Below are 25,954 nucleotides of genomic sequence, written 5' to 3'. Positions count from 1 at the left end.
CGTCAAAATAATTTTACATCATGAAATAACATAGGGCAGTTTTGTTTAGTTACTTTACGCAGTGATATTAATTTCCATACTTTCATTACAAGGCCATGTAGGAGAGGAAAGCACGAGTATCTCTATGTTCTCATAAATAGTGGTCTGTCTATTTAACTGTTATTTAACATGAGCATAAAGGATAACCTGTGGATCCTATTTATTAATATGCACTTTCATTACCCAAAAGAAACAAGTACTTAGCAAGCATGAGTATATAACTTTCCACTATTGTAGTTTTCCACTTTTACTACAGTGAGACACTATGTTGAGAAATTTGCAAGAGACTGACTCATCTTTTAAAATTTAGTACAGGCACTTATTAACTAAGCAAAACTTTTTAAGCCTCAGTTTTAAGAACTTTTAATCTTTAAAAGAAAGAGCAAATTGTCTTTATTTCCACAGTCTTCTACTTTCAACTAAATGATTAACTAGGTGACTCTGAAACTCCACAGAACCTTAAATTGGACTGTTTCCATCACTGGGAGGCTTTCACAAAACTACATTTACTACCTCCCACAATTTCACTAAACTCACAGTAAATCTGATTACTCCCTTCTTACCAAAGATCAAGCAACATTATTTAATTAACTATTTGGCTTTGAGGCTTTCATTTTTTCCACAAACTAGGACACTCGGTAATCATAGTTCAAATGGAGAGGAACCTGAGAGGCGTTGAGATAGGGAAAAAAATCAAGGTAGGTACATGAATCAGTTATACGTTACCTTATATTTGTGCACACTAAAACATCCAATGAGCTGATCCTTCACTGTACATTACTATAGTGTTCCATTACAGTGATTGCGCAATGTGGTGGCGATTGCGTGTTGGTAGGTGGAATTGCAGGTAGAACTGCTGGACTCTCTCATTTCTTGGTGGCGATGATAGATACCAATTCCAGAATAATTCGAGCTATTTATCCATCCATCCGAGGCATTGGAAAGCAGCAGGAGAAGCCTCTCTCGGAACTAGCACAATATACAACTTTTACATGGGCAGTGCACAGTTTGGTAGCTCTTTGTTCCACCTTTTCTACCTATGCCAACCACAATTTGCGCGCGCTACACACTTCCGTTCCCGAAGGGAACCACAACGCCTTTTACATATGACATAACTAAGAACCCTAAGTGAAGGTCAGCAGTTTACATAACAGGCAACAATCATTTTAAACAAAACAGAACATTTGCACCTATTGACATTTCTATAAAAAATATTTAAACAACATTATTCAATCTCAAAGATAACCAAAGACATTAAGTGAGAAAGACAAACATATCATTTGCTCATATCATATATATTACATAGGTCAAAGTTCTCACATTCCAAAAGACATCAAGTTTGTAACAGAGAAAAGAATAAACACTTCCATAGTATGGATTCAATGCAACAACATTTACAGAAACTCAATGATGTAATATTAAATAAAACAAAAAGGCAAAATAAATCAGTAGAGCAGTAGAGTTATGGTGTTACAAGTCATGGTGAACAACTCTGGACGTACAATCACATGGAAAGAAGTGTTCACGAGAAGACTGTCGGCCATTCTGGTCTAGATGTTATGGTGAGGGAAGGCACAGTGTTGCATAGACGTACTGACTTCCAAATTCTTGAACACGATACCCTCACCGATCAGCGATATTGTGAAACTATATTCCATTCCACTATGCGTCTTTGCTATCGGCTCTGAGTTTTTTATGGTCAAAAATGTGCAACCGCATCGAACGACCCAGGTGGAGCAGCTCTTGGTATGAAAGGTTAAAATGGCTCTGTGCACTATGGGACTTAACATCTATGATCATAAGTCCCCTAGAACTTAGAACTACTTAAACCTAACTAGCTTAAGGACACCACACAATACCCAGTCATCACGACGCAGAGAAAATCCCTGACCCCGCCGGGAATCGAACCCGGGAACCCGGGCGTGGGAATCGAGAACGCTACCGCACGACCACGAGCTGCGGACGGCATGAAAGGAATTCGGCGAGTGGACCGACCTGCCTTTTCCCCCGACTTAAATCCCGTCGGGCACGCGAGTGGTGCTTGGAGGAGATGCGTTGTCGCACGTTCACAAGCACCAACGACCTCCCGGCAGTCGCAAACCGCACTGGTGAAAGAATGAAACGCCCTTCCAAAAGAACTCCCTACAAAACCTGGTGGCTAGCATCTTAGCGCGTTGCGGCGATCACACATCCTATGAAGATGTCCCGCCTTTTCGAAAGTCCAGGGTTCGTAATAAATCGTGGTGTCTTCACTGTAATTATTGTCTTTGAATAAAAACGTCATTTCTGTTCGTCTCATTGCGTATTTCTTCCAGGTACCTTTAGCATTTGTTTCTGTGTGTGGTCCTAATTTCATCGGGTTAGGTTACTTTTCAGCGACACACCATGCGAAAGCTGCTTTGGCGCCTACGCTTTGCGCGCCAATCTCCAGCTTCTTTTCTTTATAAGTAGTTAAGGCAGACTTGTATGTCCATTATAGACAGGCCCTGAAGAGACAAAATGTCATGACCACTTGTTTGGTAACATCATATTTGTCACCTTTGGAAAGCAGTGACTGTTTTCTTTTGGTCTCCCTGTTCAAAATATCTCATTATCAGAAGAGCTGCTATTCCAAAACAGCTGGAGAGCCCCTGAAAGGCTGGTTGAGTTTAGTGGGAATACCAAGTGGACTGAGGCACGAATGGAATTTTGGACTGAGGAGGGAGGCACGATGGGTATACCGTACTGTTTTGCAAAGCCACTACTCCAGGATGTTGTAGTTGTTAGCGCGTCTCCCTATTGAGCAGGAGACCCAGTTTCGAATCCCAGCCTTGGTAAAAATTTTAATTAGTCGCTTCAGTCTGCATAGACAGGATGCTTCCGTACGAGGGTGCAAAAATGTAACAGGACATAGAGAATGTTTCACTGAACATTTTGAAATAGGGAACCTAGGTCGGAGAAACCAGCTTAAGGGGATATGGAAGTAAACTTGTCTACGCTTTGTCTAGCAGTACTTTTTCCAACTTATTTACCTCTAGAATGAGATTTTCGCTCTGCAGCGGAGTGTGCGCTGGTATGAAACTTCCTGGCAGATTAAAACTGTGTGGCGGACCGAGACTCGAACTCGGGACCTTTCGAGTCTCGGTCCGGCACACAGTTTTAATCTGCCAGGAAGTTTCATATCAGTGCGCACTCCGCTGCAGAGTGAAAATCTCATTCTGGAAACATCCCCCAGACTGTGGCTAAGCCATGTCTCCGCAATATCCTATCTTTCAGGAGTGCTAGTTCTGCAAGTTTCGCTCCTCGCTTCTGCTAAGTTTGGAAGGTAGGAGACAAGGTACTGGCAGAAGTAAAGCTGTGAGGACGGGGCGTGAGTCGTGCTTGGGTAGCTCAGTTGGTAGAGCACTTGCCCGCGAAAGGCAAAGGTCCCGAGTTCGAGTCTCGGTCCGGCACACAGTTTTAATCTGCCAGAAAGTTTCTTATTTACCTCTAGCCGCGCGGAATGGCCGCGCGGTTTGAGGCGTCATGTCATGGACTGCGCAGCCCCTCCCGCCGGAGGCTCGAGTCCTCCTTTGCGCATGGGTATGAGTGTTGTTCTTAACTTAAGTTACTTTAAGTAGTGTGTAAGTCTAGAGACCGATGACCTAAGCAGTTTGGTCCCTTAGGAATTCACACACATTTGAACATTTATTTACGTCTAACATGCGGACAAGTTAACACGTAGCCGGCCGGAGTGGCCGTGCGGTTCTGGGCGCTACACTCTGGAGCCGAGCGACCGCTCCAGTCGCAGGTTCGAATCCTGCCTCGGGCATGGATGTGTGTGATGTCCTTAGGTAAGTTGGGTTTAAGTAGTTTTAAGTTCTAGAGGACTGATGACCTCAGATGTTAAGTCCCATAGTGCTCAGAGCCAACAGTTAACACGTACTGTGCTGTTTATTTACATGTACACTCCTTGTTTCCTTGCAGGAAAGAAGGAGGACGAGCCTGTTTACCAGCAAGTCATGATGCTAGTATTGTTTACTTTACTTGTCCATTAGGGAGCTCTGTTGTATCGTATTTACGTCGTACCATGGAACGAAGCGCTATTAATGAACGACACACCCCTTCATTACTCACAAGGGGAAGGCCTCAGACACGGCCAACCGATTCGGTTCAAATTTGGCAGGTCGCTTGTGTACAACCTAAAACGAAGGAATCTAAGATATTTTGGGTCAACAGCCCCGCGTTTTTGAGAAAATCGCCCCTAAAGGTTATGACGAGCAATCGACTCAAAATTGGCGGGATCGATAGATAATTGTAAATAGGGCATTTTTCATCAGCAGGTATGGGGTCCGAAAACGCATACGTTTCCAGAAATCGTGGTAAGAATCTTTTACAACTGCCGCTCCAATCAATCTGGAATACCGAGAAACAGAACTGCCTGCTTCCGGTAGTGCATTAATAATGCATCTGTCTTACAACACTTTTACAAACCAAAACACAGCGTCGGTAAGTTCCCGCTTGCCATCGTCTATGACAGGCTTCCAGATATATATTACAGCGCTAGTCGAAGGGTGCACATCCTCCATTATTCAGATTATGCACCAGTAACTTATGACACAACATACAATAACCAGTGACTACGGCGTAAACAGACGAGCTAATTACTGCAAACTACATACAGTACTCGTCATATGTTACTTACGGAAGAACACTGTATTCATTCACAAAACGTATTTCATTCGGTGAATTAACGATGGAAAAATCACTACATGTATCCGCGAGGTTCGCGGCAGCCTAATGACGGCAAACAACTCTTTCCGATTGACTTCTATAAGGCTGGTGCTGGGCACCTTCATTCTTCCAGGTTCACAACTATGATATGACGAAGAGGGAACCGGGACAACATAACTCTCCGCGCGTGCATTCTGTTCGTGCCTCGCTGTAAACAAGCGTCGTGCGGTTGGCTACCTGTGATCCCTCGAGAGGAATTCGCAGCACTCTTACTCGGAGTTGTTTTCATGTGACAAGGCTTAAAAGGTTAATACTTTAGTAACTCACAGCGTTTGGGAAATTAGTTTGCCTACCTTATTATTATCATTCCTTACTGATTTACTTACCTTATTAACTCTCCTATCCCTATCAATTGAGATATGGAAAAATACAAACGAAAAGAATAATATCTTCTAGGTTTCTTCGAGATTCGAAACAGGGTTCTCCGATTCCCAGCCAATTACCTTGGCCGCTGCTCGATCGATGATGGCGTCGACCATGTGGATACAAAAGCGGCAGTAGTAAAAGTTTCTTACCTCGATTTCTGGAAAAGTTTGCGTTTGCGGACCGCATACCAGATGATGAAAAATGCTCTATTTACAATTATCTATCGATCCCTCCAATTTTGAGTCGATTGCTCGTCATAACCTATAGGGGTGATTTTCTCAAAATTGCGGTGATGTTGACCCAAAATATCTTAGAGTCCTTCGTTTTAGGTTGTACACAAGCGACCTGCCAAATTTGAGCCGAATCGGTTGGCCGTGTCTAAGGCCTTCTCCTTGTCAGTGCTATTCAGAGACATACAGTACAATACGGTGGAACAGTGCCGGAACAGTATTTCCTCGTCCCTCGATTGGAAGGGGAGTTACTGTTCCATCGACTGCGAGATCGCCTGACCTGAATCTATTCTATCCTATGGGGTATTAAAGTCATTTATGTATGAGAGCCTAATGCATACGGAAATCGAATTAGTTGCCAGAATTGTAGCCGCCTGTGATGTGATTCGAAACACGCTAGGAATATTTCTCAGGGTGCGACAGAATCTTGTTCGCCGATGTCATACTTACATTGAAGTTGGTGGCCGTCAGTTTCAGCACATTTTACAAGATGCATTACAAATAGTACGTTGATTGTACCAGTTTTGGTACCTGAAGTTAACGAATGCAAAATATACCTAATGTAAAATATAAATATGCATGAAATGCCTTCTAGTATTACAGGTGATTCAAAAATATTTCTGTTTGCTGATGACACCAACTTGGTAGTGAAGGATCTTGTGTGTAATATTGAAACAGTATCAAATAATGTAGTTCAGGAAATAAGTTCGTGGATTGTGGAAAATAATTTGATGCTATATCACAGTAAGACTCAGTTTTTACAGTTTCTAACTCACAATTCAACAAGAACCGATATTTTGATCAGACAGCGAGACGGAACAGTTGAAGTTCCTAGGCGTTCGGATAGATAGTAAGCTGTTGTGGAAAGCCCATGTTCAGGATCTTGTTCAGAAACTAAATGCTGCTTTATTTACCATTAGAACAGTATCTGAAATAAGTGACAGTTCAACACGAAAAGTAGCCTACTTCGCATATTTTCATACACTTATGTCGTATGGTATTATTTTTTGGTGTAATTCTTCTGATTCAAAAAGGATATTTTTGGCTCAAAAACGGGCTGTTCGAGCTATATGTGGTGTAAGTTCGAGAACCTCTTGTCGACCCCTATTCAATAGTCTGGGAATTCTGACATTGCCCTCACAGTATATATTTTCTTTAATGTCGTTTGTTGTTAGCAGTATTAGCCTATTCCCAAGAGTTAGCAGCTTTCACTCAGTTAATACTAGGCAGAAATCAAATCTGCATATGGAATGCACTTGCTTGACTCTTGTGCAGAAAGGAGTGCAGTATTCTGCTGCATCAGTTTTCAATAAGCTACCACAAGAACTCAAAAATCTTAGCAGTAACCCAAACTCTTTTAAGTCTAAACTGAAGAGTTTTCCCATGGCTCAGTCCTTCTATTCTGTCGAGGAGCTCCTGGAAGAGCTAAAAAATTAAGCAAATTCCACTGTTACATTGTTGATTTTATTTATTTAAACTTAAGATGTATCGCATGAAAATGTTTTTTGTATTTCATTTTATCTGTTTCTACTATCGTGTTATAATTCCATGTATTGACTCGTTCCATGACCATGGAGACTTCTCCTTAATTTGGTCCCACGGAACAGTAAATAAATAAATAAATAAATAAAAGTTACAAAGTAACGTGATTTTATTCCTGTTATGTCCGCCTGCTTAGCTGGGTGGTAACGTGTTCGCCTCCCATGCAACCGGGTCCGGGTTCGATTCCCGGCCGTGTTGAAGATTTTCTCCGTTCGGGGACTGGGTGTTGTGTTGTCCTCCTCATCATTTCGTCCTCATCACGGACGCGCAAGTCGCCCAACGTGGCGTCGGCTGAAATAACACTTGTACTTTGCGGCCGAACTTCCCCGGATGGGGCCTCCCGGCCAACGATGCCACACGCCCATTTCATTTCCATTCCTATTATTTCCTTAAGCTGGCTTCTCTGACGGCAAATCCCCTACCTCAGATTGTTCAGTACAGCACGCTCTTACGGAAACACCCTGTATACATCACAGATGCTTGAGACTTGAAAAGGTCTCTGGAACTGTATACTTCCATGTGAGAAGAGGAACTGCTGCCAGATACGTGTAGCCAGGACAAATACGATGCACCCGTATTATACAGGGTGTTACAAAAAGGTACGGCCAAACTTTCAGGAAACATTCCTCACACACAAATAAAGAAAAGCTGTTATGTGGACATCGGAAACGCTTAATTTCCATGTTAGAGCTCATTTTAGTTTCGTCAGTATGTACTGTACTTCCTCGATTCACCGCCAGTTGGCCCAATTGAAGGAAGGTAATGTTGATTTCGGTGCTTGTGTTGTCATGCCACTCATTGCTCTACAGTACTAGCATCAAGCACATCACTACGTAGCATCAACAGGTTAGTGTTCATCACGAACGTGGTTTTGCAGTCAGTGCAATGTTTACAAATGCGGAGTTGGCAGATGCCCATTTGATGTATGGATTAGCACGGGGCAATAGCCGTGGCGCGGTACGTTTGTATCGAGACAGATTTCCAGAACGAAGGTGTCCCGACAGGAAGACGTTCGAAGCAATTGATCGGCGTCTTAGGGAGCACGGAACATTCCAGCCTATGACTCGCGACTGCAGAAGACCTAGAACGACGAGGACACCTGCAATGGGCGAAGCAATTCTTCGTGCGGTTGGCAATGACCCTAATGTCAGCGTCAGAGAAGTTGCTGCTGTACAAGGTAACGTTCACCACGTCACTGTATGGAGAGTATGGAGAGTGTTTCCGTACCATGTACAGCGTGTGCAGGCACTATCAGCAGCTGATTGGCCTCCACGGGTACACTTCTGCGAATGGTTCATCCAACAATGTGTCAATCCTCATTTCAGTGCTAATGTTCTCTTTACGGATGGGGCTTCATTCCAACGTGATCAAATTGTAAATTTTCACAATCAACATGTGTGGGCTGACGAGAATCCGCACGCAATTGTGCAATCACGTCATCAACACAGATTTTCTGCGAACGTTTGGGCAGGCATTGTTGGTGATGTCTTGATTGGGCCCCATGTTCTTCCACCTACGCTCAATGGAGTACGTTATCATGATTTCATACGGGATGCTCTACCTGTGCTGCTAGAACATGTTCTTTCAGAAGTACGACACAACATGTGGTCCATGCACGATGCAGCTCCTGCACATTTCAGTCGAAGTGTTCGTACGCTTCTCAACAACAGATTCGGTGACCGATGGATTGGCAGAGGCGGACCAATTCCATGGCCTCCACGCTCTCCTGACCTCAACCCTCTTGACTTTCATTTATGGGGGCATTTGAAAGCTCTTGTCTACGCAACCCCAGTACCAAATGTAGAGACTCTTCGTGCTCGTATCGTGGGCGGCTGTGACACAATACGCCATTCTGCAGGGCTGCATCTGCGCAGCAGGGATTCCATGCGACGGAGGGTGGATGCATGTATCCTCGCTAACGGAGGACATTTTGAACATTTCCTGTAACAAAGTGTTTGACGTCACGCTGGTACGTTCTGTTGCTGTGTGTTTCCATTCCATGATTAATGTGATTTGAAGAGAAGAAATAAAATGAGCTCTAACATGGAAAGTAAGCGTTTCCGGACACATGTCCACATAACATAATTTCTTTCTTTGTGTGTGAGGAATGTTTCCTGAAAGTTTAGCCGTACCTTTTTGTAACACCCTGTATATGTAGGAGATTCACACAGCTTGTAATGAGTGGAGACCCAGTATCAAAGGATGTTGAAAGACACCATCAAAAATACGGAAGTCCTGTCTTTGTTGGACCGCAAGTGCAGTAGGTATCCTGACTAGGTACGAGTAGGTGCGTGCGTACTTGAGAGACGCCGATAACTGCCGCCGATTCCCGAAAAAGGCGCTGGCTGCTAGGTGGTCGGCGACTTTCGCTGGCCCCGCCCAGGGTCGCGGTTTCTCCTCGACCTCCCTGCCGACCGCAGTCGAAGCTTCCTGTTCCTCGTGCGGGCAGGGAAACAGGTTTGGTCGCACACGCAGGGTCACCGCGTTGTCCCCGCCTCCGAGGCAATGCTCACTCACCAGTGCGAGTCTCACTTTCGCATTGAAAGACGAGGGAGGGCCGCAAGGAAACGGTACGGAGGTATCATTTGCGTGGATCGAAGGACACGGCTGCGATTGTGAGGAATTAGAAAGCTGACCAATTGGCGAAGAACGCAACGAAGAAGGAATAAAACGGCGACTCATTCCAGCGGATGACCTAATTACTGTAGTCAGAGACTCGGCCAAATGCGAATGGGACAAGATGTCAGCGGCCGAAGATGTGATCAATGGCACATGGCACAGACAAATCTAGCCACATTTACACACAAAACTGGGCTATGAAATATACACTGCTAGCAAATGCTAACAAGGGAACCTCCCCATCGCACCCCCTTCACATTTAGTTGGCACAGTGTATAGGCTTTGGAAAACTGAACACAGATCAATCTAGAAAACAGGAAGAAGTTGTGTGGAACTATGGAAAAAATAAGCAAAATATACAAACTGAGTAGTCCATGCGCAAGATAGGCAACATCAAGGATAATGTGAGCTCAGCAGCGCTGTGGTCCTGTGGTTAGCGTGAGCAGCTACGGAACAGGAGGTCCTTGGTTCAGGTCTTCCCTCGAGTGAAGAATTTACTTTTTTTATTTTCGCAAAGTTATCATCCGTCCGTTCGTTCATTGACGTCTCTGTTCACGGTAATAAGTTAGTGTCTGTGTTTTGCGACCGCACCGCAAAACCGTGTGAGTAGTAATCAAAAGGACGTGACTCTCCAATGGGAACCGAAAACATTTGATCGCAAGGTCATAGGTCGACCGATTCCTCAAGAGGAAAACACGTCTGATATACTCTATACGACACTGGTGACGCCATGTGCGTCACATCACAGGAATATGTTGTCGACCTACCTAACTTGTACACTTGGCGAATGGGTAAAAAGATTCTTCTACCTTGCCTGATTTAGGTTTTCTTGTGGAATCGCTCCCAAAAAAGTGATGAAAACATAAGAGTTTGTCACATAAACTGCAACAAATGAATGCAACAGTTTGTCGCACAGTTTTCCCTGTGCTCTGTCAAAACATATGTTTTTAACGTTTTCAAAATTTTCCGTGTGTAGACCGTCAAATCCTGCTTATGTCCAAGAAAATCTGAACATGTCCTGGAATTTTGGAGAGCGGTTGATTACGTGTGAGTGCCTGAACTTTGATAACTGTCTGAAAATGAAAAATTGAACTTTCCACTCGAGGGAAGACTTGAACCAAGGACCTCTCGTTCCGCAGCTGCTCACGCTAACCACGTGACCCCGGCGCTCCCGACGTCACGTCATCCTTGATGTTACATATCTTGCGCAGGGACTACTCAGTTTGTATATTTTGCTTATTTTTTCATAGTTCCTCACAACTTTTTCCTGTTTTCTCGATTGATCTGTGTTCAGTTTTACAAGACCTATCCACTGTGCCAACTTATTACTAAATCTGAGGGGGGTGCGATGCGGAGGTTCCCTTGTAAGGAACAACTGACACTTGCTAAGGAACAACTACCAACTGCTCAGAACAACCGAAACTTACTACAGGCCACCCGACCAATGGTAGTAAAAGGAAATGTAGAGGGAAGACGTGTTAAATGCAGCAATGCTTATACGGATTCGACTGTTCATGCGGCACGATGGTTGACAAAGGTTGTCTGGTAACCGGTTTGTATCACATTCCGTGTGGTATGGCAACGTATCTGCAAGATATCATTCAAGGGTGAGTGAGTGTGTGAAATCTTATTGGACTTAACTACTAAGGTCATCAGTCCCTAAGCTTACACACTACTTAACCCAAATGATCCTAAGGACAAACACACACACCCACGCCCGAGGGAGAACTCGAACCTCCACCGGGACCAGCCACACAGTCCATGACTGCAGCGCCTCAGACCGCTCGGCCATTCCGGCGCGGCATCATTCAAGTGCTTACGATCTTGGACGAGCAATTGGACTGCTCGAAGCCTGTTTAAGTGTCGCTACTGTGACAACATAATGGGAGTGTCCAAAAATATCCCGCGATCATAGAAGGCCGCTGAAGGTGGAAATAATATGCGAAAGCATGACGATTGTCACAGACAGACCACCATACCGCAAGAGGATCGATACGTAGCCATAGTGGCGAAAAAGAACAGACATGTCGCTCCCAGGTAGATCGCAAAAGATCTTGCAACCGCGTCCGGTACACATTCCTCTACCAGGACCATTTCGCGGCGCTTAAATAAGCTTAAATAAGACCGATTTGTATGCTCGGAAGCCTGTTAAATACATCTCAGATCAACCACGACATGCCGAGGAACAATTCATTGGTGTAGGAAGCATGTTCCTTGAGGTTGGTGGTGCATAATGATGGTCTCGGGTGCTTTGCTGTGGCAATCCCATTCTGGTGACCGGTTAATATGGAGAGAGAGAGAAAGAGAGAGAGAGAGAGAGAGAGAGAGGGAACACTTTACAAACCACAGAATCATGAATGTCATCGCTATGGTCTAGGTCTTATGGTGTGGGCGGAGACCGGGGTATGTCTTTTCGCAAGGTATCGTTACAAGCACAGTGGTACTGCAGGGAGATTATTCTGGATTATCTTCTGGTAAACCTTCCGGGATGTATGGTCGTGGTCCATGAAACTCTTCAGCTCCTAACGTTTCGTCCAGAGCTGCGCTGGACATCTTCAAAAGGGTGTTTCTCCTCCGGTGAGTCTTGCCGGCAAGACTCACCGGAGGAGAAACACCCCTTTGAAGATGTCCAGCGCAGCTCTGGACGAAACGTTAGGAGCTGAAGAGTTTCATGGACCACGACCTTACATCCCGGAAGGTTTACCAGAAGATATGTCATCCGGTCGTGAAAGCTTTCATACTATATTCTGGACTATGCCCGTCTATTTAGGCGTGAGGTAAGTCCCGACTTCAGGTTTATTAATGACGGTGTCATCCCATTTAGGACCGCTGAGGTGTCGGACACAAGGGAAATTGAAGATATTGGACATGTGAATTGTCATACAGACGTGCGGTCTAAAGCGCCTTGTCAGGGTTTGCATGGAGGTTAGAGTCCTCCTCGCAAGTTAGTTTAAGTTAGATTTTGTGCGTAAGCTTAGGGACCGATGACCTCAGCAGCTTGGTCCCATAAGACCTTACCAGAAATTTCCAAAATTATCCTGTACACTTCCCAGACCTACATCCTATAGAGCAGACCTGGGATGCTCTTGAAAGACGGACTTATCAATGAACACCGCTTCATCGAACCGTGCAAGAACTCAAAACCGCCTTGAGAGAGGAGTGAGACAGCATCTCCTAAGAACTCCTCAACAGTTTGGTAACCAATATCAAGTACAGGAGGAGAATGTGCGTTAGCGCCCGAGGACAGCATGTTTCTTACTGAATGTCCGATATAGACCTTTATGTTGGGAGTCTGACCTGTGTCGAACATGAACGTTATTTATATCTGTTTTCCTGCTTATCGATGTGGTGAAATCGGTACAATTTCTAGTTATATACCGGGTGATCAAAAAGTCAATATAAATTTTAAAACTAAATAAACCGCGGAATAATGTAGATAGAGAGGTAAAAATTGACACACGCTTGGAATGACATGGGGGTTTATTAGAACAAAAAAAAAGCAAAGTATTGCTAGACGCGTGAAAGATCTCTTGCGTGCGTCGTTTGGTGATGATCGTATGCTCAGCCGTCACGTTTGTCATGCTTGGCCTCCCAGGTCCCCAGACCTCAGTCCGTGCGATTATTGGCTTTGGGGTTACCTGAAGTCGCAAGTGTATCGTGATCGACCGACGTCTCTAGGGATGCTGAAAGACAGCATCCGACGACAATGCCTCACCATAACTCCGGACATGCTTGACAGTGCTGTTCCCAAAATTATTTCTCGACTACAGCTATCGTTGAGGAATGATGGTGTACATATTGAGCATTTCCTGTAAAGAACATCATCTTTGCTTTGTCTTACTTTGTTATGCTAATTATTGCTATACTGATCAGATGAAGCGCCATCTGTCGGTCATTTTTTGAACGTTTGTAATTTTTTGGTTCTAATAAAACCCCATGTCATTCCAAGCATGTGTGTCAATTTGTACCTCTCTATCCACATTATTCCGTGATTTATTCAGTTTTCAAATTTATACTGACTTTTTGATCGCCCCGGTAATTACCATTCCACATCTGTTACGTGTGTATTATGTTTCACTTAGTATATTATTTGATGTCGTACATAATTATTGGTGATTATTCCTGTCCAAAAATGTCTCTGTTCCTTAGCAATTGTCAAGCAGTGTAACTACGGTCGCAGGTTCGAATCCTGCCTCGGGCATGGATGTGTGTGATGTCCTTGGGTTAGTTAGGTTTAAGTAGTTCCGAGTTCTAGGCGACTGATGACCTCAGAATTTAAGCCGCATAGTGCTCAGAGCCATTTGAACCATTTGAACTCATGTGGCCTAGGGAAAAAGAGACGGTTCGCAACAACCACCGCCAGGCTGAAATTCAACCACCGACGCTGCCGTCAACCCCTCTGTAGAATTCGCATCGCCATGCTGCGACCGTGGGGAAACCCAGGACGTCAGCCGCATCTACTTTGGCTGCCGTAAGTAAATAACAGGATCAGACTGGGTTGTTATGCAACTGGTCCACATTAACCAAAAACTTTCTTCAGATGTGGTAACACACTTGATTACGTAGCATACAGACATTCACAAATGACTTACATGAATACAGAAATTTACAAATCACTTGTCGAATTTGTGTTAAAATTTAGGATTAAATTGTTATCATATAATGAATTATTCCAGTCAAGCAGCAGTTAGTTGGATTAGTAGCACTTCTGCCTTGCTAAACCCATGTTTCGGCTATAGCGCCATTGTCAAGTAAGCCAGTACATGTTACAGTTGTTAATTATACTTACGTTTATAAAAGTTGTGCGTAAAGGTCAGCTTACATGTTTACTTACGTCTAGATGGATTAGATGCCCATATTGAATCAGGTAGTGAACTGTCAACTGTCTATTGCTAAGCTGTTAAAAGTAACGCAGTTTTTATTTTTGTATAATTTTTGCCGTGAAATACTGCTTTTGGCAGCTAGATTGGTAGTTTATTGTCACTGACGCTTTATGTTTAAAGACTGATCTTTGCTAGTTGGTGGCGTTAGTTGTGATTCGTTGGTATTATCACAGTCTAACAAAAGAGTAGCGATACTACGCCTCGTTTCTGTTACTGAAGGCGATAGTAGCGCCCCATGCGGCCAGCAAGCGACACTTCGGAATACGATATCGGATGAGTGCGAATGATAACGTTTTTACTGGTTTGTAATATAGTTCTTACAGTAGCGAGTCGATGTAGCGCCTTAAAAATCGACAATAGCTACAAGATGACACCACATATCTCTTCCTTTTAGTTTCCTGAGCACCTTGAGAAGTATGAAACATTACATTACAGGGTATTTTATTTGCGATTCTCTTGCAACGCACAGATATTTATTGAATATTGTCGTTTTCCTTTAATAACAAAAAACTGCTGTTAAACTCCAGAAAACATGACCACCTGCAGAAAAACATCCTGTATATACCCAACAAAGCTGGCTGCCGTGGCCGAGCGGTTCTAGGCGCTTCAGTCCGGAACAGCGCGACTGCTACGGTCGCAGGGTCGAATCCTGTCTCGGACATGGATGTGTGTGATTTCCTTAGGTTAGTTAGGTTTAAGTAGTTCTAAGTTGAGGGGACTGATGACCGCAGATGTTAAGTCCCATAGCGATCAGAGCCATTTGAGCCATACCCAACAAAGCGGAATTTTTTTCGCTGCACTTGCAGCTAAATCAGTTGAAGTAGAACATAGGGAACCTATATGGAATGTAATACTTACATTATTTAACATACCAAATAAGCTATCTCACCTGCAGCTTAAGGAAAAACCACACAGACGTGACAATAAACCGTCGAAAGGAATAAAATTGTTTCACAACACAGGAGAAACCAGTTGCACAATTGTTGCTAAATCTGAGTACGAAAACCAAGAATCTTCAACACATTCGCTTTTGAAGAAAAATTGTTTTATTTACAAAAATAATCGTGTATTAAGCAGTGAGCTGTAGCGTAAGCATGTGGGCATCATTATACTCAATAAAAAATATGTTAAGTATCGAGGAAAGCACATATAACAATAGCAATATGCTTTTCATTTATTTATTTATTTATTTACACGTCAAGTTCCGTAGGACCAAATTGAGGAGCAAATCTCCAAGGCCATGGAACGTGTCAGTACATGAACTTACAACATAAAAGTAATAACAGACAAAAATAAATGTTCATGAACCTGAAGGCGTGTGGATTACTGCTAAGATTTTTGAATTCGAGTGGCAGCTTATTGAAAGTGGATGCAGCAGTATACTGCACACCTTTTTGCACAAGAGTTAAGGAAGTCCTATCCAAATGGAGGTTTGATTTCTGCCGAGTATTAACCGAGTGAAAGCTGCTTATTCTTGGAAATAAACTAATATTGGTAACAAGAAAGGACAATAAGGAATATACATATTGAGAGGCCAATGTCAAAAAACCCAGACTCGTGAACAGAGGTCGACAAGAGGTTCGTGAACTCACACCACTTATTGCCCGAACCGCCCTTTTCTGAGCCAAAAATATTCTTCTAGAATGGGAACAGTTACCCCAAAACATAATACCATACGACATAAGTGAATGAAAATAAGCAAAGTAGACTAACTTACTAGGATCTACAAATACACGCGTATTTCGAAGAATTTCTTCATGAATCGGTTGCAGCTTGTCATTTAATCAGTGTAGTTCGGCCGTTTTCACTTGTAATTCACGATACTTCATATCTCTTGGTAGTTTACTAACGCATGGAACACAAAAAGGTAACTGTTTCCTTAATTAAGTAGAATGTAATTAAAAACAAACATTGCTTTCTCACCGCTCGGAGCGCTAGTGTCGCTGCAGCTGCCAAAGGCACCACAGTGTCGTGAGATTGTGTTATAATTTTATCTATTTTTTGTCTTCGTTTACTCTGTGTTTTTATCTGTTATCGTTTACCAAAATGTTAATAACATTTTTTAGATAATTTTGATGTTTAAGAGCGATTTGTGTATTGAGAATATCGGTTTTATGATTTTTTCGTTTGCTTGTATGTCACTAATTCTTCCACAATATTAATAGCATGTCTTTTTGTCATTTTGGGTAGAAGATACACAGTGACCATTGAATACTTGGACAGGCTTTTCTAATGGTGAACTGTAACTGAGACACAGGTGGGTGGGCACGGTGAAGGAAAAGTTATGTCGACAATATACGAACACCACCAGCGACTTCAAGTTCTAACAACCCTACCACAACAAAGATCAAAAATTAATTATGATTATAGTGTTTCGCACGCTGCTAAATATTGCGTTTTCGGGCAACAACAAAGCTATATTATGTGGCAGGTGTCATTAGAGCACAGTTAATAAAGTCATTTCTTGAAATAATGGATAAACTAGGCACTCATCTTTTCGTGTTTCCCACGCTGGTCTCGTTGTGAACTCATGGCTCAATCGTCGAAAACCTAGGTAGTGATGATTCCACGCTCGGATGCAAAGAGGCCTTGGTGTTATTCTGCGATATTCAAAAGTTTTATCGATGTGTTTCATAAACCATTCTTGAAGATTGAACTTTTGCAAGTTAGCACAATGGTGATGTAAAAAAGTAATCAGCACTCCGAATTTAAGTTACACTTCTTTTTTATTACTTTTGTTGTAATACCACTTCACAATATAAAACATACTTGAAAATATCTTCCTCACTGTTAAAGTTCACATTTCAGAAACTGACTACAATTTGCGTCTTTTCAACATGACGACCAAGACTTGACTCTCTAAAAAGCGCTTACGCACCCAAAAATCAGTGTTACAAGTACGTTAAAAATCATAGTGACAAAAGAAAGAATACACATAAGAATAATATCATTGCAATGTAAACATATCGACGTATCGAAGTAACTCTACATTAATGAAATAAAATCTGAATGTTGTCTCAGAAATATGTTAACTACTTTACAGAAACACAGCAGAATATTGCTGGTATCGAGAGGCTGAGGTGAGGTGCCGTAATGGTTGCGTACTTCAAGTGCAATTACGAAGTGTCATTAGTAAATTACAGGTAGAACGCGGAAAAATAGGATCGAACACCAGTGTGATCGCCAAAGTACATACCGAAGAAATTAGCAGGCTGCGTGCGAAGTATGAAAACGGAATAGCTGGCTTCTGAAGGGATTCAACTACTATTGCGTACCTACGGAATTGACGAGCGCAATGACGGCACGTTCTACCATTCTCGCAACGTAATGCGGAAGGCAGCGGCAGTAGCTGCTAGCTGTTTTGACTTCAGGTTTCTTTGCGCTCTTCGTAGAGGAGTGGAAACGTCCTTCTCTGCAACCGCAAGGCTCTGCTTATCAGTCTCCCAGCAGTCTTTGTCGTTACTCTCACGTTAAGGCGTAACTCTCCAAAACCCTGTCGAGAACTGTCTTCTCTTTCTGGGGGTCGGGTAGCTTCATCTACATCTACATCTACATGTAAATGACTACTCTGCAGTTCACATTTACGTGCTTGGCAGAGGGTTCACCGAATCACAATCATACTATCTCTCTACCATTCCACTCCCGAACAGCGCGCGGGAAAAACGAACACCTAAACCTTTCTGTTCGAGCTCTGATTTCTCTTATTTTATTTTGATGATCATTCCCACCTATGTAGGTTGGGGTCAACAAAATACTTTCGCATTCGGAAGAGAAAGTTGGTGATTGAAATTTCGTAAACAGATCTCGCCGCGACGAAAAACGTCTTTGCTTTAATGACTTCCATCCCAACTCGCGTATCATATCTGCCACACTCTCTCCCCTATTACGTGATAATACAAAACGAGCTGCCCTTTTTTGCACCCTTTCGATGTCCTCCGTCAATCCCACCTGGTAAGGATCCCACACCGCGCAGCAATATTCTAACAGAGGACGAACGAGTGTAGTGTAAGCTGTCTCTTTAGTGCACTTGTTGCATCTTCTCAGTGTCCTGCCAATGAAACGCAGCCTTTGGCTCGCCTTCCCCACAATATTATCTATGTGGTCTTTCGAACTGAAGTTGTTCGTAATTTTTACACCCAGGTACTTAGTTGAGTAATCGAATTGCAACGGATTTCTTTTGGAACTCATGTGGACACTTTTCGTTATTTAACGTCAACTGCCACCTGCCACACCATACAGCAATCTTTTCTACATCGCTTTGCAACTGATACTGGTCTTCGGATGACCTTACTAGACGGTAAATTACAGCATCATCTGCGAACAACCTAAGAGAACTGCTCAGGTTGTCACCCAGGTCATTTATGTAGATCAGGAACAGCAGAGGTCCCAGGACGCTTCCCTGGGGAACACCTGATATCACTTCTGTTTTACTCGATGATTTGCTGTCTATTACTACGAACTGCCATCTTCCTGACAGGAAATCACGAATCCAGTCGCACAACTGAGACGATACCCCATAGGCCCGCAGCTTGATTAAAAGTCGCTTGTGAGGAACGGTGTCAAACGCTTTGCTACTTCTTCGCCATAGCAGGAACTTTCCGGCCAGTAATGTCAAAGTTTGAGAGTTCCGGCCAATAAAATTTAAGTAAAAATGTTGAACCAACTCCTATTTTTACGGATTTTTGTTATTTTCAGCCAGTAGTGCTCTGAGGAGGGCAGAGAATCTCTCCCACTACATGGCAAAATATTCAAAAGGACATATAAGAAGCTTGGCACGTATACGCTGCCCAGACACTGCATGCTCTACGAAAAAGTCCAGCAAGAACCAACCAGAACCCTGGATTCTGAAAGTTTAAATCCAATATTATTTCGAGGAGTCGTAACGAAAATTCACGCGGTCCTCTGTGTCTAGAGATCTCTTATATTGCTGAAAGGCCTCTGCGAATATATATATATATACCGGGTGATCAAAAAGTCAGTATAAATTTGAAAACTGAATAAATCACGGAATAATGTGGATAGAGAGGTGGAAATTGGCACACATGCTTGGGATGACACGGGGTTTTATTAGAACCTAAAAAGTACAAAAGTTCAAAAAATGTCCGACAAATGGCGCTTCATCTGATCAGAATAGCAATAATTAGCATAACGAAGTAAGACAAAGCAAAAATGATGTTCCTTACAGGAAGCGCTCAATATGTCCACCATCATTCCTCAACAATAGCTGTAGTCGAGGAGTAATGTTGTGAACTGTGGTGTCACCGCCAGACACCACACTTGCTAGGTGGTAGCCTTTAAATCGGCCGCGGTCCGCTAGCATAAGCCGGACCCGCGTGTCGCCACTATCAGTGCTAGCAGACTCAGCGCCGCCACACGGCAGGTCTAGAGAGACTCCCTAGCACTCGCCCCAGTTGTACAGCCGACTTTGCTAGCGATGGTTCACTGAAAAATTACGCTCTCATTTGCAGAGCCTTCCGCTACGTCATTTGCTGCGACCTAGCAAGGCGTCATATTCAGTTACTATTGATATTGTGAATCACGTACCTTCAAGAGCGACGTTCATCATTAAAGGATTAAAGTAAAGTATCAAACTAATTACGTCCGCTTTCTGAGTTCTAATTCCTTGTCATGTTTCAGACCTCACGTCAGTATAGTCCTTCTCTCCTCACGCCAGTCTGCGTGAGCTAAACGCGTGTATTTCGGCCTCCTCTAGAAACACGGTGTTGGTTCTTCTGCCAACACAACATGAACAGCACTGTAAAGCATGTCCGGAGTTACTGTGAGGCATTGGCGTCGGATGTTGTCTTTCAGCATCCCTAGAGGTACACTTGCGACTTCAGGTAACCCCAAAGCCAATAATCGCACGGACTGTGGTCTGGGGAACTGGGAGGCCGAGCATGACGAAAGTGGCGGCTGAGCACACTATCATCACCATACGACGCGCGCAAGAGATCTTTCACGCGTATAGCAATATGGGGTGTTTCTAATGAAACCCCATGTCATTCCAAGCATGTGTGTCAATTTTTACCTCTCTATCTACATTATTCCATAGTTTACTAAGTTTTCAAATTTATACTGACTTTTTGATCACCCGGTATATATGATGGTGATGAGGTCCCATACTCCGAGGAGTGTAGGGAACGATGCGGGGGACCGCACCGCCGACTAGGCAAGGTCCTAGTGGAGGTGGTTTGCCATTGCCTTCCTCCGACCATAATGGGGAGGAGTGATGATGATGAAGATGACACAACAACACCCAGTCATCTCGAAGCAGAAAAAATCATTGACCCCGCCGGGAATCGAGCTCGGGACCCCGTGCGCAAGACCACGATCTGCGATTTAGAGAAGGTAGATCATGTGCAGAACTGATCCTTAATTTAAAAAAAATTGAAAGACAGCTATATAAAATAAAAATACAGTAGTTACTTTTTCAGACTTCAAGAAGGCCTACGACTCAGCTGACAGACAAACACTATTCCAGATACTTTATTAATCAGGGATAGACGAAAACACCAGAAGACCTGTTGAAGAAACGCTCACAGATACAACATCAAGGATTAAGTTTCAAGGATACATTTCTGAACCATTCAAAATCAAAACAGGAGTTCGACAAGGAGATGTACTGTCCCCAATTCTCTTTAACTTGTTTTTAGATAAAACAGTAAAAACACGGTAAAGCACATTAAAAAAAAGAGGCACAAAGAGTATAAACATCGGCCAAGGAAAGAACAAATTTGAAGCGAAATGTTTATCCTTTGCGGATGATATGGCTCGATCTGTTACACGAGATTGCTGAGAAGATTGGGGTAATAACATTCTATGAAGAAATCGAGTATATAGAACACAAACATGACACAGAAAAGTTTATGAAAACGAAGTATGAAAAAATCAAAAGAGATGATTGGGGAGTGGATCCAAGCCAGTGGAGTCGATAACACAACAAATTAAAAAAGAATAAAAAGGTTAGAACTTGCATGTAACTTAACACAAAACTACTACAATAAGAAATCCATACAAGCGAAGATTAGACATTATAATTCAGTTATTGGGACACAAGCAACATATGGATCAGAGTGCCTAACATTGAATAAGAAAGGAGAATTAAGAGAACAAGAAAAAAAGAGAGCAAAAATACTAAGAAAAATTCTAGGTTCTGAGAAAAGCAATGAAAAAAGGTGGATTAAAGGGAGAAATGAAGATTTATACAAAAATACAGAAAATATCACAGATACGATGAGGAAGAGACGGCTAAAATTTTATTGTCATTTAAAAACAATGGAAGAAACACGGATTACAAAGAGAATTTTTAATTACGTTAGTAAGCTGAAAAAAAAGCTGTAGGATGGATAGAAGCATTAAAGAAGTATGCCACCAAAGTAGATGTAACACAAGAAATAATACGTGGCAGGAATCACTTCACGCTACTGATAGAAAACGCAAACTATGAAGAAGATGAGCCAAACCCTCGAGCCCAGACAGTGTGAACAGATGAGCTGTGACGAGCAGTTGGAGAGAAAATGAAGTACTGGGAAGAAAGGAAGAAAAAGAAACACTGTAAGTCTTAAGTTGTATGTGGTTCATGACTGGCAAATTTATAAAAAAAAATTATGAGAGTTCCGTGCCTCTGCCTCTAAAAACGGCTGTTTGTCTGACCCTTTTCATCGTGGACGATAAGACGTATGAAGCTCAGATTCATGTCACATATTAGGGTCTATGGTCCGTTAGCGTGTGAAGAGTTTAAGCTTCTAAGTCAATTCAGTCACAAGATAGCGTCATTTACGTCACATATTTTGATACTCGAAAACTCAGTAATCAAAACCTGTAGTGTACTGAAAGGTTTATCTCTTCTGTATCGGCATACCTACTCAACACTCTCTCTCTCTCTCTCTCCTCCTAGTGCACACATACGCACACACACACACACACACACACACACACACACACACACACACAGAATCTCCTCCTTCCACATACTATCCAACTTAACGTTTCATTATTAAACAAATAAATAAACAAAAGTAATGCTGTGGTGTTTATTATTTATTTCATAATTGTTGATCAATGTTACTTAAGCAATAGATAAATGAATTGTCAAACGAATTTCAATGCTAAGATATAATATCTTCCAAGCGCATTGTTGAATAGATTTTATAAATAGCACATTAGAATTTTGCCCTATAACTACATGTTATATTTGCAGTAGAGAAATAGGTACATACTTACTATTGAGAGGGTATATTAGAAGAGCTGAACAAAGACACTCCTTGCCCTAACACAAACTCTTTCACATAACTTTAGCTATACTCCTTGGTTTATCTACCTTTTGTAAAGCACGTGGAACGTGTTACTTGCGGCTAAGTACGCGAAGTGCAGTACAATTAACGTCAGTGGAATACTTTCATTATGCTTTCCAATATACCGTGTGCACCAACAGCTAAATAATGGATTCTAATAACTGTAAGTAACGCAACAAAATCGATCTCATACTGTGAATAATTCTCGCCACACTCAGTGCTTACATGTTTCGTTTACACATCTCGTCGTAGCTACGCGACTGCCACACTGCTGCGGATAATCAATACGTATTTACCATCTTATAATGAATCGCTAGACGGCTCGAAACCGGTAATGGGACAACAAGAATTGAAGAACAAAAGAAAAAGGCGACAGGATGCAGTAATTTCAAGAAACCCTTACAGGTTATTTCCCGTTGACGTAGAGTTGTGAAATTTGGCAAGAAGCAATGTTTCACGACACAAATAAAGAGAAAAACCCTAAAATTGTAAACCTGTATTTACAAAAAACGACTTTTTTCTTTGTTATCCGATTGTCTGTCAGTTTACCTGTTAAGACATCTTTTCCGCTGGGAAGCGTAGACATATCAAGTTGAAATTTGTGCCGCATACTAAGATCTATAGTTACTAAGCGGTGTAATAAACGTAAGCTTCTAAGATAATTCAAGCAAAAGACACGGCCGTTTATGTCACATAAGTTGAAATCCGCATATTAACTCATCAAAATCTATAAGGTACCTGCCATTCAGGCAGAATCGTGAGAATTGCCAAGAAGGAAGGTTCCACAGTATAAGTAATGGGAAAGATCCGAAACTGTTAACTAGTAATTATATCACACGAAAAATATATTTATTTCATCAGTTGTTATTCGACTTCATACTTGAAATTGAAACCTCGAAAGTCTTGGAATTCCTGTAAACGATATTTTGTCAGTGTTAATGTCGATAACAGGCAAAAATCTGCAATATCTTCGATTCCCGGAATGCATAAACTATCTCTATACATAATTAATTTGGTACGGAACCCTCCGTGCTCTAGTCCTACTTGCAGCTGGTCAATTTCTTTGACAGAAAATGGGCCTCCCAAGTTTCACCTGGGTAGTGTGGAGTGAGCCAGAACGGAATGTTTACTCGTCTACCTACAGCTTTGTAATATTTTTATGGTAGCCAACTCCTCTTAAAAGCGTCCTTACCTGTCACTAGCCAGCCGTTAGGCTCCCAACTGAACGTTCCCTCCACGGCACATATGAGAGAAGTGAGCAGAAAGACATAAAAGTACAGTCATTGGAAGTACTGAATTTCGAGTGCAGTTATTATTCGCACCGTCAGTAGTCGGGTGTTTGATCACGGGAAATGAGCGTAAAATGTTATAAAATATGTTGGGGGACAGCTTCAGAGAAGACTGGCCAACTACCGCCCAATCTCTCTTCTGACTGCCTTATCGAAAATTCTTGAAAAAGTAATGTATTGTAGAGTAGCTTCACACCTTGGTAAAAATAAAGTTTTAACAAAATGTCAGTTTGTTTTCCAGAAGGGTATTTCAACGGAAAATGCTATATATACTTTCGCTAATGAAATATTAAATGCTCTGAGTAACCGGAAGTCACCCGTTGGGAATTTTTGTGATCTATCAAAGGCTTCTGATTGTGTAAATCATGTAATACTTCTAGATAAGCTCAAGAACTGTGGTATAAATGGGACAGTACTTAAATGGTTTAAATCATACCTAACTGGAAGAGTGCAGAAAGTTGAAATAAACAGTTCACATAATATGCAAAAAACTGGTGATTTCTCAAACTGGGGAACAATCAAGAATGGGGTGCCGCAAGGTTCGGTCTTGGGTACGCTGCTGTTCTTAATATATATTAGTGACTTGCCATTCTATATTCACGAAGATGCAAAGCTGGTACTTTTTGCCGATGACACAAGTATAGCTATTACACCCAACAGACAAGAATTAACTGGTGAAATTGTAAACGATGTTTTTCAGAAAATCATTAAGTGGTTCTCTGCAAATGGGCTCTCATTAAACTTTGACAAAACACAGTATATACAGTTCCACACAGTAAATGGAATGACACCATTAATAAATATAGACTTCGACCAGAAATCAGTAGCTAAGGTAGAATATTCAAAATTTCTAGGTGTATGCATTGATGAGGGGATGAACTGGAAAAAACAGACTGAGGATCTGCTGAAACGTTTAGTTCAGCTACTTACGCTATTAGGGTCATTGCAAATTTTGGAGATATACATCTGAGTAAATTAGCTTACCACGTCTATTTTCATTCTCTGCTTTCGTACTGCATCATATTCTGGGGTAACTCATCATTGAGTAAAAGAGTATTCATTGAACAAAAGCGTGTAATCAGAATAATTGCTGGAGCTCATCGAAGATCATCCTGCAGACACTCATTTAAAGAGCTAGAGATCTTCACTGTAGCCTCACAATATATATTCACTTATGAAATTTGTTATTACCAATCCGAACGAATTCAAAAGTAATAGCAGTGTACATGGCTACAACACTAGGAGAAAGGATGATCTTCACTACTCAAGGTTAAGTCTAGCTTTGACTCAGGAGGGGATAAATTATGCTGCCACAAAAGTCTTTGGTCACTTACCTAATAGCATCAAAAGTCTGACAGCCAAATAGGATGTAAAAGGAAATTAAAAGAATTTCTTAATGGCAACTCTTTCTACTCATCAGGTGAATTTTTGGATGTAGTAAGTGGGTAATTTCCCCATCCCCCACAAAAAAATTAAAAATACTGAGTGTCATGTAATATTTTGTGTAATGTAATACTTTGTATGGACACCTTTTATTAACCTGACACGTTCCACATCATTACGAAGTGTCGTGTTCACGATCTATGGGACAAGTACTAATCTAATCTAGTAACACGGCTAATCATACTGTTGACGCGAATGGGAAATTTTGTCACGGTCGAAATGTATCGCAAGGTGTTGAAAACTGAGTTTCACTTTTTCCACTGTCGCCTGGATTGGGGTACGCCGCTGTTCGAGCACCAAGCTGCCACCCCGCCCCCCCCCCCCCCTTTGGATGCCCAATTCTCCTCTGAGAATATGGTCTTCCACTTGGTCCTTCGTCATTCAGGCCTGTCTGACCACATAGGAAGCCGCTGCGCCACATAACCAGTGTATCGTACGTTGGTGCATTCTTAATGTACACTTGGAACTGAGTTTGGACTGTTGTTGCTTTGTTCACC

The sequence above is a fragment of the Schistocerca americana genome, chromosome 9 (genome assembly GCF_021461395.2).
Source record: "Schistocerca americana isolate TAMUIC-IGC-003095 chromosome 9, iqSchAmer2.1, whole genome shotgun sequence".
In the NCBI taxonomy this organism is placed as follows: Eukaryota; Metazoa; Arthropoda; class Insecta; order Orthoptera; family Acrididae; genus Schistocerca; species Schistocerca americana.
Note: the sequence above shows the minus strand (reverse complement) of the source record.